The sequence below is a fragment of the Oryctolagus cuniculus genome, chromosome 4, assembly GCF_964237555.1.
Source record: "Oryctolagus cuniculus chromosome 4, mOryCun1.1, whole genome shotgun sequence".
NCBI classification, from domain to species: domain Eukaryota; kingdom Metazoa; phylum Chordata; class Mammalia; order Lagomorpha; family Leporidae; genus Oryctolagus; species Oryctolagus cuniculus.
In genome coordinates this window covers 92657619-92677829 of record NC_091435.1, presented here as the reverse complement: position 1 = coordinate 92677829, position 20211 = coordinate 92657619, and the positions used below count along the sequence as shown (strand labels likewise).

The 20211-nt window shown below is 50.0% G+C and overlaps 1 protein-coding gene across 8 annotated transcripts in view; it reads left to right on the top strand.

Moving 5' to 3' along the window:
- Positions 1-16440: 16440 nt before the first annotated feature.
- The window catches only part of ST6GAL1 (ST6 beta-galactoside alpha-2,6-sialyltransferase 1), a 122864-nt gene continuing 119093 nt past the window's right edge, over positions 16441-20211 (top strand). For 2 of the 8 annotated variants that reach the window (XM_070072387.1, XM_070072390.1), the window contains exon 1: positions 18792-18831. The gene's annotated coding sequence lies outside the window, so the exon portion shown is untranslated. Of the gene's footprint in view, positions 16809-17178; positions 17441-18791; positions 18832-20211 lie in introns of those variants that run through there. The other 6 variants (XM_070072388.1, XM_051818885.2, XM_002716497.5 and 3 more) reach the window with 6 other exon arrangements.

The following is a 20211-nucleotide window of genomic DNA, read 5'->3' as shown; positions in this document are numbered from 1 at the left end:
TACAACACCACAAATGAAGAAAAGTTGCTGTCTCAGAAGTGGGAGGTTCACTTTGTTCATTTTTCAAGAAAATGTCTCTCAACTATTCGAGTCAACATAGCTTGAGTTCATTCATTTTTTTTTCTAGGTGGAAATGCTCAAGTCCATAACTGAACTGAGACCACCATCATATTTTAGATTTCAATGGAAGTGCTCCATGTGTGCTTTCTTCTTCTTTTTTTTTTTTTTAGATTTACTTATTTATTTATTTGAAAGACAGAGTTACAGAGAGGCAGAGACAGAGAGAGAGAGGCCTTTCATCCACTGGTTCACTTCCCAAATGGCCGCAATGGCTGGATCTACGCCGATCCGAAGCCAGGAGCCAGGAGCTTCTTCCGGGTCTCCCACATAGGTACAAGGGCCCAAGCATTTGGGCCATCTTCCATTGCTTTCCCAGGCCATAGCAGAGAGCTGGATAAGATGTGGAGCAGCCAGGTCTTGAACTGGTGCCAGCCCTGCAGGCAGCAGCTTTACCCACTACGCCACAATGCCAGCCCCTTCATGTATGCTTTCTATTTTGCTTCACACAAAATATTAAAGAGGTGTGCTCTCACAAAGCAAGATTTCACACAATCATTTTTATTGCTTCACCAAGGATATTTTACAAAGAAACTCAGAGTTGTTTCCCCTGTGAGTGAACAATGCAGGGCTGTAAGTGGACTTCAGTGCCTTGACTGTGCTAAGGAACCAGCTGTTTCGCCCATCACCATTTTTGTGCTATTAATGCAAATCAACACAGCGGACAATCCTAATATTGCCTTCACTTTATCGTGAACATAGTTTTGACCTTATGGATCCCCTGAGGGGGCTTCAGGGACCCCTGGTGGTCTCTGGTCCACAGTTGTAGAGCCACAGTCCTAAACAGCTCTCCACCTAAACAGCTCTCTGCCTCTGCCTTGGAATGTATCAGTTCCTGGGAAGATGATGGAAGGAATCATAATCAGTTCTCTGGTTCTAGAATCCTCCCTTCTAATCCATTCCTCACACGGCAGTCAGAGAGCCAGAGTGAGTTTTGGGAAAGCTATCAGGAGCTAGATGCCAGTTAAGATATCTAGTCTCGTATCAGAGTGCTGTGTTCAATCCCCACCCCTGGCTCCTCACTCTAGCTTCCTGCTTGCCCACACTCTGGGAAACAGCAGACGATGGCTCAAGTAGTTGTGTCCCTGCCACCCACACAGAGACCCACACTGAGTTCCTGGTTCCTGGCTCTAGCCCTGGCCTAGTCCTGGCCGTTGCAAGCATTTGGGAACTGAACCAGCAAATGGGAACTCTTTCTCTCTGTCTGCCTCTCAATTAGGTTTAAAAAAGAAAACAAGGTATCAGTAGGGACAGTCCAGTGCTGAAAGCCCTTCAGTGGTTCTCTCCGACTCTGCGGCCCAAATGCCCCAGCCTATGGCACACGGGGCACTCTGAGTCAGCAAGGGCTTCTCTTTCGCGCCTCTTCTCATCCACCTTTCCACATGGCCTTCAGTCAAGCACACCAGTTCTCAAATCCATCAAGTTGTTCTGCCTGGAGTGCACTGCTCTCCTCACCTCTTATCTGGTTAAGTCTTACTACCTCTTTAAAAATCAGTTCTTGTCATCTCCAGGCAGCCTGCTTTGGTAACCTTTTCGGATTGGCACCTATTTTCCTCTTCTATGTTTCCAAATATCATACAGTTACCTCTATTGTGACATTTCTAATAATCTATCATAGTAGCAATGAATAATAATAATTACTGCTTAAACAGCTAATATTTATTTGTTATTTGCTAGGTACTGTGTCAAGCACTTTTAGTGCATTATAATTCCTAGGATATATAGTTATTAATCATATTAAGACTTTGAGTTCCTTAACTTGAGTGTATAGGAGGTAAGATAATTGGAGTGTATGGGAGGTAAGATGGCAAAACAGTTACATGTGAGATAAAATAAGAAACCGTGCAGGACTGTTTTTTTTTTTTTTTAATAGATTTAGTTACTTATTTGAAAGTCTGAGTTACAGAGAGAGAGGAAGAGACAGAGACATCTTCCATCTACTGGTTCACTCTCCAAGTGACCACAATAGCCAGGGCTGAGCCAGGTCAAAATTTGGAGCCAGGAGTTTCATCCAGGTCTCTCATGGGGGTGGCAGGGGCCCAAGCACTTGGGCCATCCTCTCTTGCTTTTCCCAGGCACATTAGCAAGGAGCTGGATTGGAAGAAGAGCAGCTGGGACATGAAACAGTGCCCATATGGTATGCTGGTGTGGCAGGTGGCAGCTTTACCCACCACACCACAGCGCCAGCCCCATGCCTGGCTCTTAAAGTCAGGGAAATATGAACTCTCGTTCTAGCTACAAGCTATTTGAGTTTCACCAAGTTTCTCATCTCTTTTTTATCAAAAAAAAAAAAAAACACTTACTTTATTTTTAAAAACACCAAAATGGCATAGCTTATATGGAAAAGTATAAAGAATAAACCTATAAATGACCCCCAAATTCTGTCACTCAGAAATAAAATTGTTTGTGAGTATTATTATAGATATTTCAAGTGGATCTATATATTAGAATTATGCAGGAATAAACCAAATATTATAACCCAGGATTATAAAAATATGCAAGGAACAGTGAGATTTGGGGGTCTGTGGAAAATCAGATCAATGTTTCTTCACCATGAGGGAGTTTGGGATGTTGGCTGTTGCTTTGTTTTCATTTCTTTCTTTTTTGTTAAGATTTATTTATTTATTTAAAAGGGAGAGTTATAGAGGGACAGAGAAAAAGAGAGGGAGTGAGGGAGGAAGGGAGGGGGAGGGGGAGAGAAAGAGAGAGAGACGTCAGAGAGAGATCTTCCATCCACTGGTTCACTCCCCAAATGGCTGCAAGGGCCAGAGCTAGGCCGATCGAAAGCCAGGAGCCAGGAGCTTCTTCTGGTCTCCCATGTGGTTTCAGGGGCCTAAGCACTTGGACCATATTCAACTGCTTTCCCATGCCATCAGCAGGGAGCTGGATCAGAAGTGGAGTAGCAGGGACTAGAACCAGAGCCCATATGGGATGCTGGCACTGCAGGCAGCGGCTTTGCCCACTATGCTACAGCGCCAGTCCCTGGCTGTTCCTTTAAACCCTGCTGAAGCAAGGCCCCAGCCTGGGCCCAGCAGGTGCACAGTGACCTAGAAGAGCACTTTGACTGCAACCAGTCTGATAGAAACTGAATACCTCGGCAAGTGGTAGGCACAAGTATTCTCCCATATCCTGGGCTTTTGCCCGCCCAGTGTTGTCTTACTCTGGTCCTGTTGGGTGTTCATTGAGAGGCAGAAGGGTGTGGAGATCATGGGCTGTGGAGCAGGACTACCTGGGTTTGAATTCTGGCTCCATGACTTGCTGCTATCTCTGTGGGCTTATTGACAAGATTAACTAACTAGGCTACTATGTGTAAAGAGCCTGGAGCAGTCAGCATGCAGTAGACACTCAGTAAACGTGTGCTATCATTACTTGCCATAATAACTTGCGCGAAGGTTAAGGGGAAAAATAGATGATTGAAAGCTCTTAGGAGTTGGAGTTGCTGTAGGTGCTCCCATCTGAGGGTAATTCTTCCAAGACCCCTGTGGACACCTGAAAGCTCAATCATAATAAGTCCTACCTCCATCACAGTTGTCTCTCCTTATTGGTGGTCGTAAATGCAATGGTTCAGTTACCTGTGGTGAGACACTGCCCAAAAATATCAAATGGAAGATTCCAGATATAATCAATTCTTAGCTTTTCAGGTGGGGGCTGTTCTGGGTAGTGTGATGGAATCTCTAGCCGTTCTGTTCCAGTCCACGCAGAAGGTGATTCCTCCTGTCCGTGCCGGATGCTGTACCTGCACAGGGGTCCTGCAGCTGTCTGGGTTAGTAGACTCATCTCTAACGTAAGAGCCAGGTCACGACGACTGAGCAGATGAAGTGGAGCTGTGTGAATGGGAAAGGAAGAGGATGGATGCGAGGAAGCTGAGGAGAGGCTTCAGCTGACACTCCCATGGGCCCTGGGCACCGGGCAGACACACGGGCCTGTGGCCGAGCAGCTTCCCTATGGCCCAGCTTCTGTTGCACAAGGTGTTCTCTCTAACGCCTGCGTGATTCATCACACAAGCCACAGCCCGAGGCCGGGCCAGCCGCCCCCGGCGAGGCGTCCAGCATCCCCACCGGGTGCACTGTCCAGAGGCTCCGAGGATTTTGGAGGGGATTCTGGGGCCTGCAGGGGAGCTTCCCTGCCACAGGAGCATGGGCGGCAGTATCGGAGAACGGCGTGTGTGTGTGTGTGTGTGTGTGTGGAGCAGCCGCGGAGGGAGATGGAGAGGAGGCCCTCGGTCTCCGCACGCCGCAGGGCGGTTCCCTGTCCGAGGCGGTAGCTTGCGTTCTCCACAGGCTCCCAAACCATCAGGGGCTTTGCCAGGGCTCAGGGTCAGGCCGGGAGGCACCAGCGCTGCCTGTGTGTCCATGCCCGCCACCTGCCGGGGCCACTCTACTTGGGTCAGTGAGTCTGGAGGAAAAACATAGTGGGACTTCAAAAAAAAAAAAAAAAAAAAAAGAGCAATTAAATTATTCACCTAAAAACGGTCAAAATGGCAACCTTAATATTATGTATATTTTACCACAATAAATGAAAAGATAAATGACATATGCTCATGGTAGACAATTTGAAGACTTAAGAAAGATTTAAAGAAGAAAAAAAGCTATTTACATTTCTCTCGTCTAAGAGTCTGGCATATTTGCATTATTTTTGTAAGCAAATGGATTTTTTTTTACTTTAGTTGAGTTATACTGTTGCGTGTATGGGTTTCTTGGGTAATTTAGAGTTATCATCTGAGCATATTGTCATTGAGCTTTGTCTGAGCATATTTTAAGAGATTCAAAGTAATTCACTTTGTGAGCTCATCAAACTGTATTTAATCGTCTGAGTGGCTATGTAGGCTGTTTCCAATATTTTGCTGTTTGTGTAACACATCAATTAGCATCTTGAAACTTATGCTTAGGTCCAAGAGGCCTTCCACAAGTAGAACTGGTTTTCTTCTCTTCTTCGTTGGTCCGGCTCAGATTCTACCTTCCTCGTGTTCCTGCATGGGGTCTGGCCTCTGTGAGGAGCCTTCCCTGATAGCTTCAGCCAAAGGGTTGCTTTGCTGGCTCCAGCTGCACTGGCATTCACCGAGGATCATTTCCTGGCCCATCCAGCATGTACAGTTGTCCCGTGATATGTGTAGGTGATTGGTTCCAGAACCTCTCGAAGACACCAAAAATCTATGGATGCTCAATCCCCTTACACAAAATGAAGTGGTGTTTGCATAGAACTTGCCCACACCCTCCTATATGCATTAAATAATCTCAGAGTGCTTTATAATCCTAATACCATGTAGATTCTATGTCAGTGGTTGTAACACTGTATTTTTAGGGAATAATGACAAGGAACACAGCTTATACATGTTCAGAACACGTGCAAATTTTCTCCCAGATATTTTCCATCTGTGGATGTAGAACTGTGGATTGGAAAGGCCAAGCTTGTATTATATGTTTATCAAATCTTAATTTTTCCTCTAATGTGATTGGTTATTATAATAATTATGGCTAAGTTTATGCAGTATGACCTCTGTGTGAGCAGTTTCTAAAGCACTTTGCACGTATTATTTCAACTTTACAATACTATGCATGCCTTACCTATGGGAGAATCGAAGCATGCTATTAGTCACCCTGGCTCCAATAGCCCACTAATTGCACTAACAATTCTGCATGCTGCCCCAGCTGGGCTACTTGAGGTGTTGGAGTAGACAGAGCAGATACATCACCTGATGGGTGGAGCTTACTCACAGCCTGAGCTGTGCTCTTTAGCTGTGGATCTCAAAGGGTCTCTAACCATTCCCTTATGGCTGCTGGTAGATTGCTTTTCCATCTCATGAACTCCTGTAGGGCTGGGGGCCTGTCTCCTGCTTCTAGTGCACAAAGGTTGCTCAGGGATGCATTTAAACTGGTGGTGGCTGGCAGGTGATAGAAAGAGATCTGAGCACCTGAGTCCGGCTTTTGCTTCTGGCTCTGTTCCTGGGAAGCGCAGGGGAGATTTCTCTATCATTCCAGAGTCTGTTTGCTCATGAGGGAAATGAGGTCATCTTTGCTGTCCTAAGCATGTAAGATCTCCCAGTAATGCTTTCGATTTTTTCCTACCTAATGATGAGCCCCTACTGGAACCAGGGTACTTCAAAAGGTTCATGGGAAATAGAAATAAAAGAAATTTACCTTCGTGATCTTGGGCTGGAGTTTGCAGCATGGTTACGTGGGGAGGTAAAATTCTCTGGATTCAATTCACATCTCTAAATGTGATAAAGAAAATTTTGTCCTGATTTGTCAATTTATTTATACAGATCAAAGTGTGTTTCTATGAAACATCGGTTATTTGTTACTTTGAAAGAGTATGCAAGCCAAAAGCCCTAGAATATACACTGAATGAGTGCAAAATATAAAGAAATGTTTGCAGAAAATGCTGCAGGTGTGTATAAAACATTAGAGAAGTAAGAGGTTATTGTGGACTCTAGGTTTCTTGGAGGCGCTTAGAAGGCAAACAGACCTTGGAAGACAGGCTGTGCTCGCCAGGGCAGAGAGAGATGAAGTGGGCAATACAGAGAAGCAAAAAAAGGATAACCAGGTCCTTCTGACAGAGATGATGGGGAAACAGTCAAATCATCTTCCCATTCCTTTGCCTCCTAGGAAAAACTGATGAGCCTGGTGATTAAAGGGTGGCTTTGAAGCCATCCACATCCTAGTGCGATCCCCCAATCTGGCAATTAAAAGAGTTTGACCAATTATTTAAGCTCTTTAAGCCCTCATTACCAGGTTATGGTAATGACAAACATCTCCTGAGGTCTTTACAAGATTTAATACCGCATAGCTCAGTTCCTGGTTCGGCAATTTGAGGAGGTCATCTTTATCTTTCAGATCAGCCTAGATTATCCCTATGGTCATCTTAACCATGCTCTATTTCACTTCAGTAACCAACGACTGAAAATTACGGTTTCTCCTAACTCCGGAGACCCGTGAAGCTGTAAAATGACCTCACCCTCTCAGACGTGCGCTTTCTCCATCGTCTCTCCAGCAAGAGCAATGCCTTTCCCCTGGACTTGAGGTCATTGTCTACAATTTCCATTTATTGCTTCAGATGTTTTTCTTAGCACTTTGAAGAGACAGGCTGAAAACCCAGGCTACTGATCCCTGCAAAGACAGACAATGAACACGTCCCAATTCCTCTCTGGGGCTTCACCGGGAAAGAGAGGCCACAGCAGTTTCTGCTTTTGCAGTTCTTTGAGTCTCCATTCTTTGGGCTGTCCCTCGTGAGCATTAGGAACGCAGTAAGACAATGAGGGCTCTGGTCCAAACTCTGCCACTCATTTGCGCGGCGATCTCTGGCAAGCCATTGGTGTTTCTAGACCCCAGGGTTCACCTAGCAGGTGCACGAGAAGTGCCTTGGAAGCTCTCCATGTGCCCAGTGCATGGTAAATGGTAGCCTATAAACAGAGGCATTGTACCTCCGTCTCCTTAGTCCAACCATCGGATCAGTCCGATTCGGCAGTGAAATCCCTCTTGAGCAGTTCACCCTGAATGTGGGCTCATGACCCTTTCACTTATTCAGGGCAAGGGAGCGAGTTTCCTAGAACCCATCCTTCTTGTGCATTTAAGAAAGGCCTCACAGAGGAACCGGCCGAAGGGATGTAAGAGATGATCTCTGCTTGCTGCAATTGCAGCCCATGTGCCGGGGCCGCAGCAGGGTTTGTACAGCCCTTCTAATGTGATTACGTACATTTAATTCCCGTGTCCAAGTCCCCATTCCCCACATCCTTGTAAACACACCCGGATCTTCCACGTCAGTGGGGCTGACCTGAGTCATTCTGAGGCCTTCAAATCACTCACTGCCTGGCAGGGCTCTGTTAGGCTGTTAGGTTTGCACAGGACAGGCTCTTATGATGGGTATAGCCAGCCTGCTTGCTAATTGAATTGGACAGCTGAGTGCTTTATGATGTTACGAAGCAAGGCTGTAATGGATAAAGCTGCATTGTTCAGGGGCTATTTCCTGCACTGAACTTTTGCGATGCTCCCCAAATGCGTATCTGATTGTCTGCACTTAGGCATTAGCAGAGCTGGTTATAGGTTAACTCAAATTGCAACCCCCCACCAGCGCCAGCCAGGAGGATGCTGTGGCTGTATGCTCAGGTGCCTCATGGGAAGTGGCCAAAGGTTTTGCACTGTGGCTATACACAGAGGAGCTGGGAAATTGATGCTGCTTTCGAAATGTCCCAGAGATGGGGAAATGTGGCTTTTTCTGAAGGTTGTTGCCTAGTTCTTTGTGGTCAGTTGACTACTGGGGGTGATCATCAGCATAGCTGAGTCTGCAGCTGTGCCTCTGCTGGGTGGAGGGCATCGTCCCTCGGTAAAGGCTTCCTCCTGCAGGGGAGTCCTTGGGGGAGAGGGCTCCCTTAGTGGTAGAGCACGGTGGTGCTCAGGCACGCTGAGGGCTTTGGTGGAGGAACTTCTCCGGAAGAAGCTAGAGAGAACCTGAGGTGACCAAACTTGTTTGCAAAGCCCGCAGATCACCATTACCTGGGGAACTTGTTAACCATCACAGACACCCAGCACCTGACCTGCAACCCTGACTCTGGGGGAGGACCGTGAGAGTTGACAAGCAATGTCCGCAGGGGACTCCAAAGGCCAGCCAGGCTCGGAACCACTGCCCTAGACCAGCTGCTCTCATTTCTGACAGCCAGAAAGGGGAAGTGCTTGGCTGAGACCTGCAGGCCGGGCGGGGAGAGTTGCATATAGAATGCAGGCCTGCTGACTCCTGGGCTGGGTCACTGTGTGATGCGTGGCCTGTCTCATCAAATAAAGCTCTCTTTAGGGCAAGCCATGTAAAAGACACAAGGGTAAAATGCAGTCAACAAGGGAGCAATCTTTGAGTGAAATTCTGAGCCTCCAGGACTCATCCTCTGTCGCGGCTTGCTGGAATTAAACGCCTTGGTTGAGAATCCAGTTTCTCTGTGTATCACTTGTGTGGCCCTGGTTGAGTTATTTATCTCTCAGTCTCCTCATCTGCAGAATACGAATGATAAAATTAGTCACAGATACTCCCCAGGGCTGCTGTGAGGGTGAAATGTTGGAAAAGTGCTCAGTGCAGTGCCTGGAGAGTGACAAGCGCTCCATAAATGTCGGTCATTGGCAGCCAAGCATCTACCACACGCCAGCCACTCTCCTAAGTGCTTAATGGACACTATCCCTAACGTCCACAGCAATTCTCCGGAGCAGGCATCGCTAATCAAACCTCACCGGTGTCGTGTTGCTTGTTTAGATCAGGCACTCGGCGATCTCTGTTCACACAGGTGATACATAGAAGCCGATGATTGTGTGAAATTTTTGTAACTCTGCCTAAAGAACCTTGAGGGTGACATTTGTCCTTTGTTCATTTTGGTGTCCCCTGACCAAGTGTAGCCCCTCTGTTGGCCCCATTGAGTTCAGGAAACATCAACTAGAGTGAAATAACATTTTGTCAAATAAAGGAATTTGCTTCTGACACACCTGTTCTGCATTTCTAAATCCCGAATTTCCATCCCTTCACAGTGACACTTCCACTCACTTGCCCTCTGGATATGCACACAGTAGGTGGTTTATCAGGGAGCTGTTTCTAATCGTGGACAAATGGAAAACAGCTGTGACAGAAGGGTCGGATATTTATGATGCACTTGCAGATTGCTAACAGCCACTGCTTGCTCCGTGCCAGGTATTATCCTTAACCCTGTTCTTGTAGCTGACTCATTCAATCGGCAGAACAACTTCTTGAGGTAGGTATTTTACAGGCTAAGAGCCAGAGCCAGAGAGGTTAAACAATTCTTCCAAGTTCACACAGCTAGGAGGCAGCAGAGTCGGGATGCAAACGCAGCTTGGCTGGAGACTCAGTATTCTCAGCCACTAAACTCAACTCTCTCCAATAGACAATGACTGGTGCAATAAACCACAAATAATTTGCTGAAGAACGTTTGACTTGCAACTATAAGGGTTAAATGTTTATGATCTACTCTGAAAAAGGGAGAAAAGCAGGCTATCAAAGAAAAATGCACAAGAAACACCTTGTAGAAAATGGGTCAAAAGATCAACTCTGGTTGTGGCTGATGGACTGCTGATGGTTTTAAATTTTTTTTTATTTCATTTATTTGAAGTGGAAAAAGAGGAGGGGGGAGAGAGATATCTCTCATCTGCTGATTCTCTTCTTAAATGCCTGCAATAGCAGGGTTTGGGCCAGGCTGAAACCAGAAACCAGAAGTTTATTCTGAGTCTTCCATAGGATTGGCAGAACCCTGAGTACTTGAGCTTTGCCTGCTGCCTCCCAGGGTGAGCATTAGCAGGAAATTGGGATTGAGAGTGGAACTGCAAGGAGAACCCAGGCATTCTGGTATGGGGTGTGGGCATCCAAGCTGCACCTCACTGGCTACACCAAACCCTGGCCTGGGACTGACACCCTTTTCTACTCGCTTCTTTAGATTTGTCTGAATCTTTCAACTTTTCTATAACAAATCTTTTTTTAAAAAGATTTATTTTATTTGAAAGTTAGAGTTACAGAGTGTGTGTGGGGTGGTGGTCTTCCATCTGCTGGTTCACTCTCCAATTGGCCTCAATGGCCAAAGTTGAGCCAATCTGAAGCGAGGAGCCAGGAGCTTCTTCCGGGTCTCCCGTGCGGGTGTAGGGGACCAAGGGCTTGGGACACCTTCTACTGCTTTCCCAAGCCACAGCAGAGAGTACAGCAAATCTTATTTGCAAGATTGTGGGAGGGGGAGACAATTAAAATTGATTTTTAAGAACATGAGAGCTTACTGAGGTGGATTTGGGACAAATCACAGACAGGCATGACCTGCATGCACTGGTTAATTGCAAAAAGATTTCCTTTGACCCATGCACGCGCTTGCACAAAGCCTCGACCATCACTGCAGGTTGTTGTGACATCATCCTCCCATGATAAATACACAGGAGGCAGCTTCTACTTTTGTTCCGACAGAAGCAGGCCGAGAGAAGCCAATTTCCTGGATCCTTTTCAGAGGATTGATTGCGAGCCTCTCTGCTTTGCTCCTCTGTTTCCTGCCGCTGCTGGTGCATCTGGTCTCCTGAGATAGCCCTGGGCAGCAGGGCAGCGGTTTGGGCAGTTGGGAGTTGTCACTGGCAGTGGGAGAGGCCTGTCCAGCCTTTGGCGGCCCAGAGTCAGAGGTAGTATTGAAGTTCCAAGGTAGGGGCGGCTACTGTGGCTGTGGCGTAGCAGGTTATGTGCCGCCTGCAGTGCTGGCAGCCCATACGGGTGCCACCTCGAGTCCCAGCTGCTTCATTTTGATCCAGCTCCCTGCTAATGTGCCCGGGGAAGCAGTGGAAGATGGCCCAAGTGCACCCAGGTAGGAAACCCGGAAGAAGCTCCTGAGTCCTGGCTCTGGTCTGGCCCAGTTCTGGCTGTTGCCACCATCTGCCATCTGGGGAGTTAACCAGCAGTTGGAAGATTTCTCTTTCTCTCTCCCTCTCTGCCAATATGCCTTTTTTTTTTTTTTTTTTTTGACAGGCAGAGTTAGACAGTGAGAGAGAGAGACAAAGAGAAAGGTCTTCCTTTTTCCGTTGGTTCGCCCCCTAAGTGGCTGCTACGGCCGGCATGTTGATCTGAAGCCAGGAGCCAGGCGCTTCCTCCTGGTCTCCCATGCGGGTGCAAGGCCCAAGGACCTGGGCCATCCTCCACTGCCTTCCCAGGCCGCAGCAGAGAGCTGGACTGGAAGAGGAGCAACTGGGACAGAATCCGGCGCCCCAACCGGGACTAGAACCCGGTGTGCCGGCGCCACAGGCGGAGGATTAGCCTAGTGAGCCGTGGCGCCGGCCCAGTATGCCTTTCAAATAAATAAATAAATCTCTTTTAAAAAAAATCAATAACAGCATCTCTGAATTGTTAATGTTTTTGGAGTCAGATCTGTAGTCATCCCCAATTCCCTTCTCCGCCATGTGTTAATCTCATGCTAAGATTGGCCTTGGGGCCGGCTCTGTGGCATAGTGGGTAAAGCCACCGCCTGCAGTGCCAGCATCCCATATGGGCACCGGTTCTAGTCCCATCTGCCTCACTTCTGATCCAGCTCTCTGCTATGGCCTGGGGAAGCAGTAGAAGATGGCCCAAGTCCTTGGGCCCCTGCACCTGCGTGGGAAGACCTGGAGGAAGCTCCTGGCTCCTGGCTTTGGATCAGCACAGGTCTGTCCATTGTGGCCATTTGGGGAGTGAGCCAGCAGATGGAAGACTCTGTCTCTGCCTCTGTCTCTCTGTAACTGCCTTTCAAATAAGTAAATAAATCTTAAAAAAAAAAAAATTGGCCTCAAGGCAAGGACAGGGAGAGCAGCTCAGGATGGCTTAGGTCCATCAAGGTCTTGAAAATGCTCTCCCCTTCCCCAGGGGCACATGCAGTGAAAATATAGGCTGCCTTGCACACACTGCATGGCCAGTACACAGCAGCTATTACTACTTTGAACCAAGAGATCGTTTGCTTAAAACACAGGTGCTTTGAGAATGCTGACTTGGTTTCTCCTGGTATCTTCCCCAGTGATGTTAGGTTGGGGCTGGCCACTGACGTTGATGTGGGGGTGGGGGGAAGTCAGTTCAACTGCTCCTGTGCCTACCTGCTGGGTGTGTTTCTCTGACGCAGCCAGATCACACCATATCCCCACTTTGCTCCGAGGTCTTGGAGGCAGAGGCTGCTGTTCGCTGCCCTGGAGGCTGTGGGGCCAGCCATTTCCCCTGTCTTGCGGCTGCTGTCCTTTGAAGACACCTGTTTCTGGCTTCCAGCCTCTATCTTCTGGTGTTCTTCTGCCCTGCACCCACTTCCCCTCCACTCCCCCATCTGTGGCGGTCTGTTTCACAGCAGTCAGGTGGGTGCTTAAATTAGAGACACTGTGATTCTGTTTCTATTTTCTGATCTTGAGTTATGCAGACGTAGTTGTGTGTATATGTCTTCATCCTTAAAGTTGACAGTATTGAGAGCCAACAAAGGGGGCTTTCAGACACCACACTTCCTTTAGGTCCCTGAGCTTATCCTGGCACTGGGCAGCCTGTGCATGTGGGATGGAGAGAAGGAAAATGGTGAGGTTTATTTCAGGGTCTTAAAGGCAGGGTGCTGAAGGGGCTGGTGCTGTGGTGCAGTAGGTTTATCCTTCGCCTGTGGTGCCAACATCCCATATGGGCGCTGGTTTGAGTCCCAGTTGCTCCTCTTCCAATCCAACTCTCTGCTATGGCCTGGGAAAGCAGCAGAAGATGGCCCAAGTGTTCCCTGTACCTGTGTGGGAGACCCGGAAGAAGCTCCTGGCACCTGGCTTAGATTGGCCCAGTTTCAGCCATTGCGGCCATTTGGAAAGTGAATCTCTTTGTCTTTCCCTCTCCCTGTGTGTAATTCTGTCTCTCAAAATAAATAAATAAATAAATAAATAAATAGTAAAAAAAAAGTGGCGTGCTGAAGAGGGATTTGGGAGGGCAATCTCAACTGCTTCCTACCTCCCTTTGTAATAACACTGCCTCCAATTCAAGAGCACTGTGAAAACATTGTTTGCAAATAGGTTGTTGTAAATGAGCATTATCTGTAGGAAGGACTTCATTTGTATTAGAAAAGCCTAAAATGATGACAGAACGACATCACCTAAAACACTATGGGTGGACCAAAGTTGAACTTGGAGGTGGGTGATGGGGTTGTAGTCTATTCAGGCTGTACAAAAAAACACCACACATTTCCATGGCTATTTCTAAACAACAATTCATTTCTCACTTGTGTGGAAGATGGGAAGTTCAAGATCAAGGGGATAGCAGATTTGGTGTCTGCTGAGGGCTTGTGGGTAGTATCTGCTAGCTGTGCCCTCCCACGACAGAAGGCCTACTTTGAGTCTCCTTTTTATAAGGGAACGGATCCCACCGATGAGGGCTCTGCCCTCCTGACCTGGTCATCTTCTCAAAGGCCTCCTTTCCCAACACGGTCACCACAAGGTTGGTGTTTCAACATATTGACCTTGGGGACACACAAACATTGCAACCTGAGCGGGGGTGGGGAGCAGTGGGCAGAGGTCACAGAACTGATGGTGTCTGGTGGAAAGTTGGGCCAAGGCATACAGACCAGAGACAACCAGTGGGCTGAGGTCAGGACCATCACCAACTCACAGCCCAGCCTCCAGTCTCTCACTTAGGGCTCACAAGGCCTCAGCTGGCCAGAGAGGAGCCTTAATGGAAGGCACTTGGCCCCCGGCACCCACCCTGGAATTTGGCCAGGAGCACGCTGGCCTGCCCCAGAGCCTCAGGGACTTCTTGGGCTTGTCATATCATCGCTGACCATCTCAGATAAGCCAAGAATCCTGGATGAGTGTTTTTTCCTTATTTTCTCTACAATTTGGCTGCAGTTCTTTTTGCAAAAGAGAACTATGGAACCGGGACAGGAAAGCCTCTGAAAAGAGCCTCTCTTGTGTTCTTAGTTGCTATGGGATGCTGACAAGCAAGTGGTGGTGAAGGAAATGACGAAGACTTTAAATGAGTGTGGAAGAGGCTTCAGAGTCTGGCTCCTCTACTTTCTTCATTGGTAAAATGGGGCTCAAACCACCACCTCTCTTGTGATGAGGAGAGACAATATAAAAAACAAAGTGGGGGCGGGCCCTTGGTCTAGGTGGTTAAGATGCTCATGTTTCATATCAGAGTACCAGGCTGGGTCCAGTCTCGCTGCTTACGTGGACCCTGGCAGAAAGCTGGGGATGGCTCAAGTGGTTGGGTACTTGCCACCTGTATGGGAGATCCATGTGGAATCCCCGCCAGTCAGAGGGAGCTCTCTCTGTTTCTCTGCCTTTCGAATAAGACAATAAACAAGTAAGCAAAGTGCATTTACTTTCCAAGTAGGAGCTATTATCAACGTGTCTTTTCTCATTCCCTCTGTCATTGCCACAGTTGGGCTCTTATCTCTATGTGCAGTGATGTTGGCTCCCACACTTGTCTCCTGGGTTGTGTTCTCTGCTCCCTTAAACTGTTTTCCAGAATAATGCCAGAGAAAGTAGCATTCAACACAAAGATGCATGGCACGCCAAGTCACAACATCTTTTAATAGCTTCTATATTAAAAAAAAAGAAAAATCGAAAAAACCAAAGTCTAAACTCTTGCGAGCGGCCTCCTCCCAGAAATTCTTCTGAGTTTGTCTGCCTCTGCTCATTCATTCATTCCTTTTACTGGAGTGCCTTCCAGGGTCAACCAAGCAAGGGCTTCACCCAGACAGCATTTCACCCAGGCCTGAAAGCAGTGCCATCCTGTGTAGCCCCAAATCACAGAAGAAGGCATGGTGGCTCAGACAGGCTGTGGAACTTGGCCAAGAATGCACAGCTAGTAGGTCAGAATTTTGAATTCACTGTGGCTGGTCCCCTCCTCACCTAGCTGCTACGCAAGGGGCAGCAATGCCTCCAGGGCTGCAGGGGAAAGGTGAATGAGCAGGAAGGGGCTAGGATCCCAGAGGGAGGAAGCAGCCATTGGAAGAAGGGTGTTGGGGATCTGATGAGAACGAAACTTCCCTTTCCCAGCTTGGGGGTGGCGGTGGCCACCTGGACCTGGAAGATAGAGTTCTGGGCCTGAGGACCCAGCCAGCCTTCCACTCTCCCCACCCCCACTCCTGTCGGAGCTGAGTGCTCTGTGGGCTTCCTGTAGCTCCCCGAGACAGGATCCTTGCCTCTGGGAGTCCTCTCCCCCTCTCTAGGCTATGGGAGATTGGAGCAATGGCCCGAAGACTGCTGTCAGCAGTGTTCCGTCCTGGGGAAGTGGCTGAGGGGCCATTAGGCAGTCAGTTCGCAGCCACAGTGCTTGGTCAACAGGCTGTTTCGTCCTGCCTTCCCCGGCTGCCCGGCCCTAGCCCAGGTGGAAGGCTGGAATCGCCTCGCTTACAGCTTCGCTGAGGCCTACGCCCTTCCAGGGGCCCACCAGCTCGCGGTGGAAGTCCCCGGGTGCAAGGGTTCCAAGGACACCCCTGCTTTTCCTAATGTGCTATTTGAGAGCGCCTACTATGTGCCACGCCCGACGTTAGCAGGTGCCCAAACCTACACAATAGATTTCGTACTTCCGTATTCTATCAAAAAAAGGAACGCAGGTCTTCAGAGAGCTTAGTGACTTGCCCAGGGTCACAGCGCCAGGCGGGAGCAGAAAAGGGACCTGGAACCCCGACACGCTGCGCGCACGAGGACGCAGTATTTGGGGGTTCTTGCGGCCGCACTGGCCCCGCCCCGCCCCCCGCCTCGGTCCTACCTTCTCCTGGGAAGGCAGAGACAGGCATCACGCCTTTGGCGGCACCCTTAACCCGGAGCCCGCTCGCTAGCGACCTCCGGAGGGCCAGGCTGGTTTGGGACTTGCCTACCCGCGGGACCCACCTTGTCCCAGCGACTGTATTTGCATAACAGAGACTGCTAGCTTCCTTCCCGCCCCTCCGGCGCGCTCTTCTTCCCTCCTTCCCCGGGCTCCTCCACGCCACATCCCCGGTCGCCCGCCGCTTCCCAGCGGACCCCTCCTCCTTGGGACTCCCTCGTGGAGCTCCCAGCTCCAGAGCTCTTCTGCCCGAGCCGAGCGGGGAGTCCGGAGGCGCCGGGGGGAGGGGAGTCCTGGGCAGGGCCGGGCTGAGGAAGACGCCTGGGGCACTGCCCGCTGCTAACAAAGGGAGCCGGCTACCGACCGGCTTGGGCGCGGAGCGGGCTGCACACACGGAGCGGGCGGAGCTGCAGCAGCCTGCGCGGTTCAGGGCGCAGCCAGTGAGTAGCGGGGTGCTGTGGGCGACAGCGCGGCCTGGGCTCCCTGAAAGGAGTGATGCAAGGGGGCGCAGGAGCGCCGAGCGGCTGGGCCAGGGGCGCACATAGGGCGCAGGGACGGGGTCTGTCCCCAGCGCCGCCGGAGCCGCGTTCGCCGTGGCGTCAGCCACTTCTGGCCAAGGGTGTTTGAATTTTTGCCCGGGCCGGAGCAGGGGGCTGCCCTGGTTTCTCAAGCCTGCAGACCCACAACAAACCCACGTGCGCGGGGCCCTCGGGAACCTCTGTTTCTCCATGGCACCGTCAGTAGGGGGGATGGGGGCGGGACGCCTTTCAGGGTCTGGGTTCCTTCAGAGGCTGCCTGTTGGGTTTGCAGGTCGGAAAGTGGAGGCCCGCCGCGGGGGAGGGAGCACGGCACCATAACAAACACACGTGCACCCTGCCGAGGGATCTGGGCGCACCGCAAGCCGTTCTGAGCCGCCCATCGGTGCCTGGCCATTGTCTGCTGCGCGGCTGGGAGCGGCGCTGCGGGCACCACTTGCCCGAACAGGGCGGGAGAGACGTTGAAAAGGCACCCCTTGGGCATCCGAATAAGCAACCAGACTTCAAAGGGGGGAAAAAGCAAAAGGAGAAAGCAGGTACAAACAGGGTACCCAAGCGGAAGCTCTGTCCCCGGCCGTGGCGCTTTCCGTGGGGGTGAGGGGGACAATTCCTCCACTCCACCTTACGGAGGTTTCGCAGAGATGTGGATTGAGTGAAGGGTCTCTTTCCCCCCACCCCATAAAGGACCGTGCCCCGCGCACCATTGTCCCCGCTCTCCGGCTACTGCCTCTGCTGGGAGACCGCGAGCGCCGCCCCAGCCCGCAGAAGGTACAGTCGGATTTAAATCAAAACCCAGTGCGGTCTCGGGTGTCGCCTGCGTGTTGCCTGGTAGGTCCGTGCACCTGGACCCTGGGTGTCACGGGCTCCTCTTGGCTCGTTACATGTTTCCCCAACAAGGCCAGCCGAGGCCTCTTGTTCTAGAGGGGGCCTTCTATTTTCAATTCTGTCTGCGTCTCTTTGAAGGAAATTCCGAGGTCTGGAAAGAGAGGCCTTTGTTTGCTTGGCTTTTTTCTTTGCTCACATCTGCCGAGTTGAACTTTGGCGACCGTACTAATTCGGAACGGGGTCGGCAGCGGTGAGCGGGACTGGGGATTGAACCGGCCTCGTGGGCGACGGTGCCGGGGCGGGAGCAAGGCGGCAAGGCTGTGGCAGCGCGTGGTGGCAGCGGTGAGGGCGCCGCCGACTGCCCGAGGGGCTGCTCGCTGAGCCGGGGCGCTGCCGCCTGCCTTGGCGAGGACAGCAGGTTAACTTGCCCCTGGGGAGGAGCTGGCCAGCCGCCGGCCCCGCACCGCTCTCACTGAAGGGTCGGAGAGCGTCCAGTGGCACTTGCTTGCTTTAGGGGGCAGGAAGTCAAGCCCGGGAGTCCAGCCCCTTGTCTAAGTTGAAACTTGGGGAAATCACTTGAGTGTGGGTCTCCCAACTCCCACGCTGCGCCCACACCGGGGTGGGGGTGGGGTGGGGGGTGGGTTGTGGCTATGGTGGCCTTAGGCAGAGCAGAGTTAAACAAAGAAAGTAATTCAGATTGAACTCTCCCTTTGAGAGTTCTTACAGTCTGTTGAGAAGAGAGGGATTTAGTAATTCCTTACTCTCCTTCTAGCCTTTCGGAAGCTTGGTTATTTTTCTTTCACGACTGCCCCTTCCCTTCAAATTGGAAGAGGGCCAACTCTGGAGACTTAGATGTTTTGCCTCTCATCCTGGTGCCAGGAGGCCTTTGTTTGGGCAAAAGCATGGGCTGTTGACATCAGCCGGCTGGAGGAAAAGTGTCTTAGTGAGTCGCTCCTGAGCCACTCCTGGCAGAACAAAGACTTGTTTTCATTGATTTCACTTTATTAATTAATTTTTTCCTGAGAGTCCCACAGAAGTAGCTAATTATTTTTGTATTTGGCAGATGAAAATGTGGAAAACTGGAAAACACCAGGAGGCGGAGGTTGGTGTCCCCCCCACCCAAAGTTAACCTGCTGTTTTCTGCTGGCCCCGTTATCTCCCCGTTGCACTTGTTCCTTTCCTGCCAGTTGCCAAGGTGTTTCACTCTTGTACTTCTCCTTGGCACTAGAGTACAGTTTTGTTGGTCAGGATGCTAGCCCTGTAAGGAACTTCCAAAATCATGTGGCCGGATCCTGGTCCCTTTTATTTTCCACATGGGAAAACAGAAAACAGAAAACTGCTTGCCACCCAACAAAGCACAGTCTACTTTTCGTGTCCCTTTTTGCGTGCAAGGGCAGCGGTTGCATCAAAGGAGTTGCTGTTGGCACCTCAGAGTAAAGTCAGAGTTACGCCCGTTGTTATAACAGCACCCTGGAAGTCGGACAGTCAGTTCCTTACGGATTTGCATGGCTTTGGTTATTAAGGAAAGCCATGGAGCCCAGGGGTAGATATGGTGAGGGGGATTGCCGACATCACCGAGTTCTGTTTTCTTTAGCGTTTACTGAGTGATTCGCTTTACTCTCTCTCTCTCTCTCTTTTTTTTTTTTTTTTTTTTTGACAGGCAGAGTGGATAGAGACAGAGAAAAAGGTCTTCCTTTTGCCATTGGTTCACCCTCCAATGGCCGCCACGGCTGGCGCACCGCGCTGATCCGAAGGCAGGAGCCAGGTGCTTCTCCTGGTCTCCCATGGGGTGCAGGGCCCAAGCACTTGGGCCATCCTCCACTGCACTCCTGGGCCACAGCAGAGAGCTGGCCTGGAAGAGGGGCAACCGGGACAGAATCCGGCGCCCCGACCGGGACTAGAACCTGGTGTGCCGGCGCTGCAAGGTGGAGGATTAGCCTAGTGAGCTGTGGCGCCGGCCTCGCTTTACTCTTGCGCTGGGCTCCACACATTTTGTGTCTTGTGCTTCCGCAGTCAGGCAGCTCCTTTGGGTAATAATCAGGCAAATAATGGCAAAGAGAAGTTAAGACAGAGAGACTCTGCTTGGCTGTTCACACTACTTAACTGCCTGGGGCTGTGACTGTTCATCCTCTCCGCAGGATGGAGTACTCATCAGCTTTTAAAGTGGTGCAGAGTGGGAGTGGACCTTTAGCCTGTTGGTTAAGAAGCCGGCATCTCATAATCAAAGTGTCTGGGTTCAATACCTTGCTGTGGTTCAATTTTTTTTTAAGATTTATTTTATTTTATTATTTGAAAGAGGTATGGAGATACATATGTGTGTGTATATATATATATAAATATATATATATATATAGAGAGAGAGAGAGAGAGAGAGAGATATCTTCCATTCGCTGTTCACTCCCCAAGTGGCCACAATGACCGGAGCTGTGCCAGTGCAAAGCCAGGAGCCAGGAGCTTCTTCCAGTCTCCCACATCAAATGCA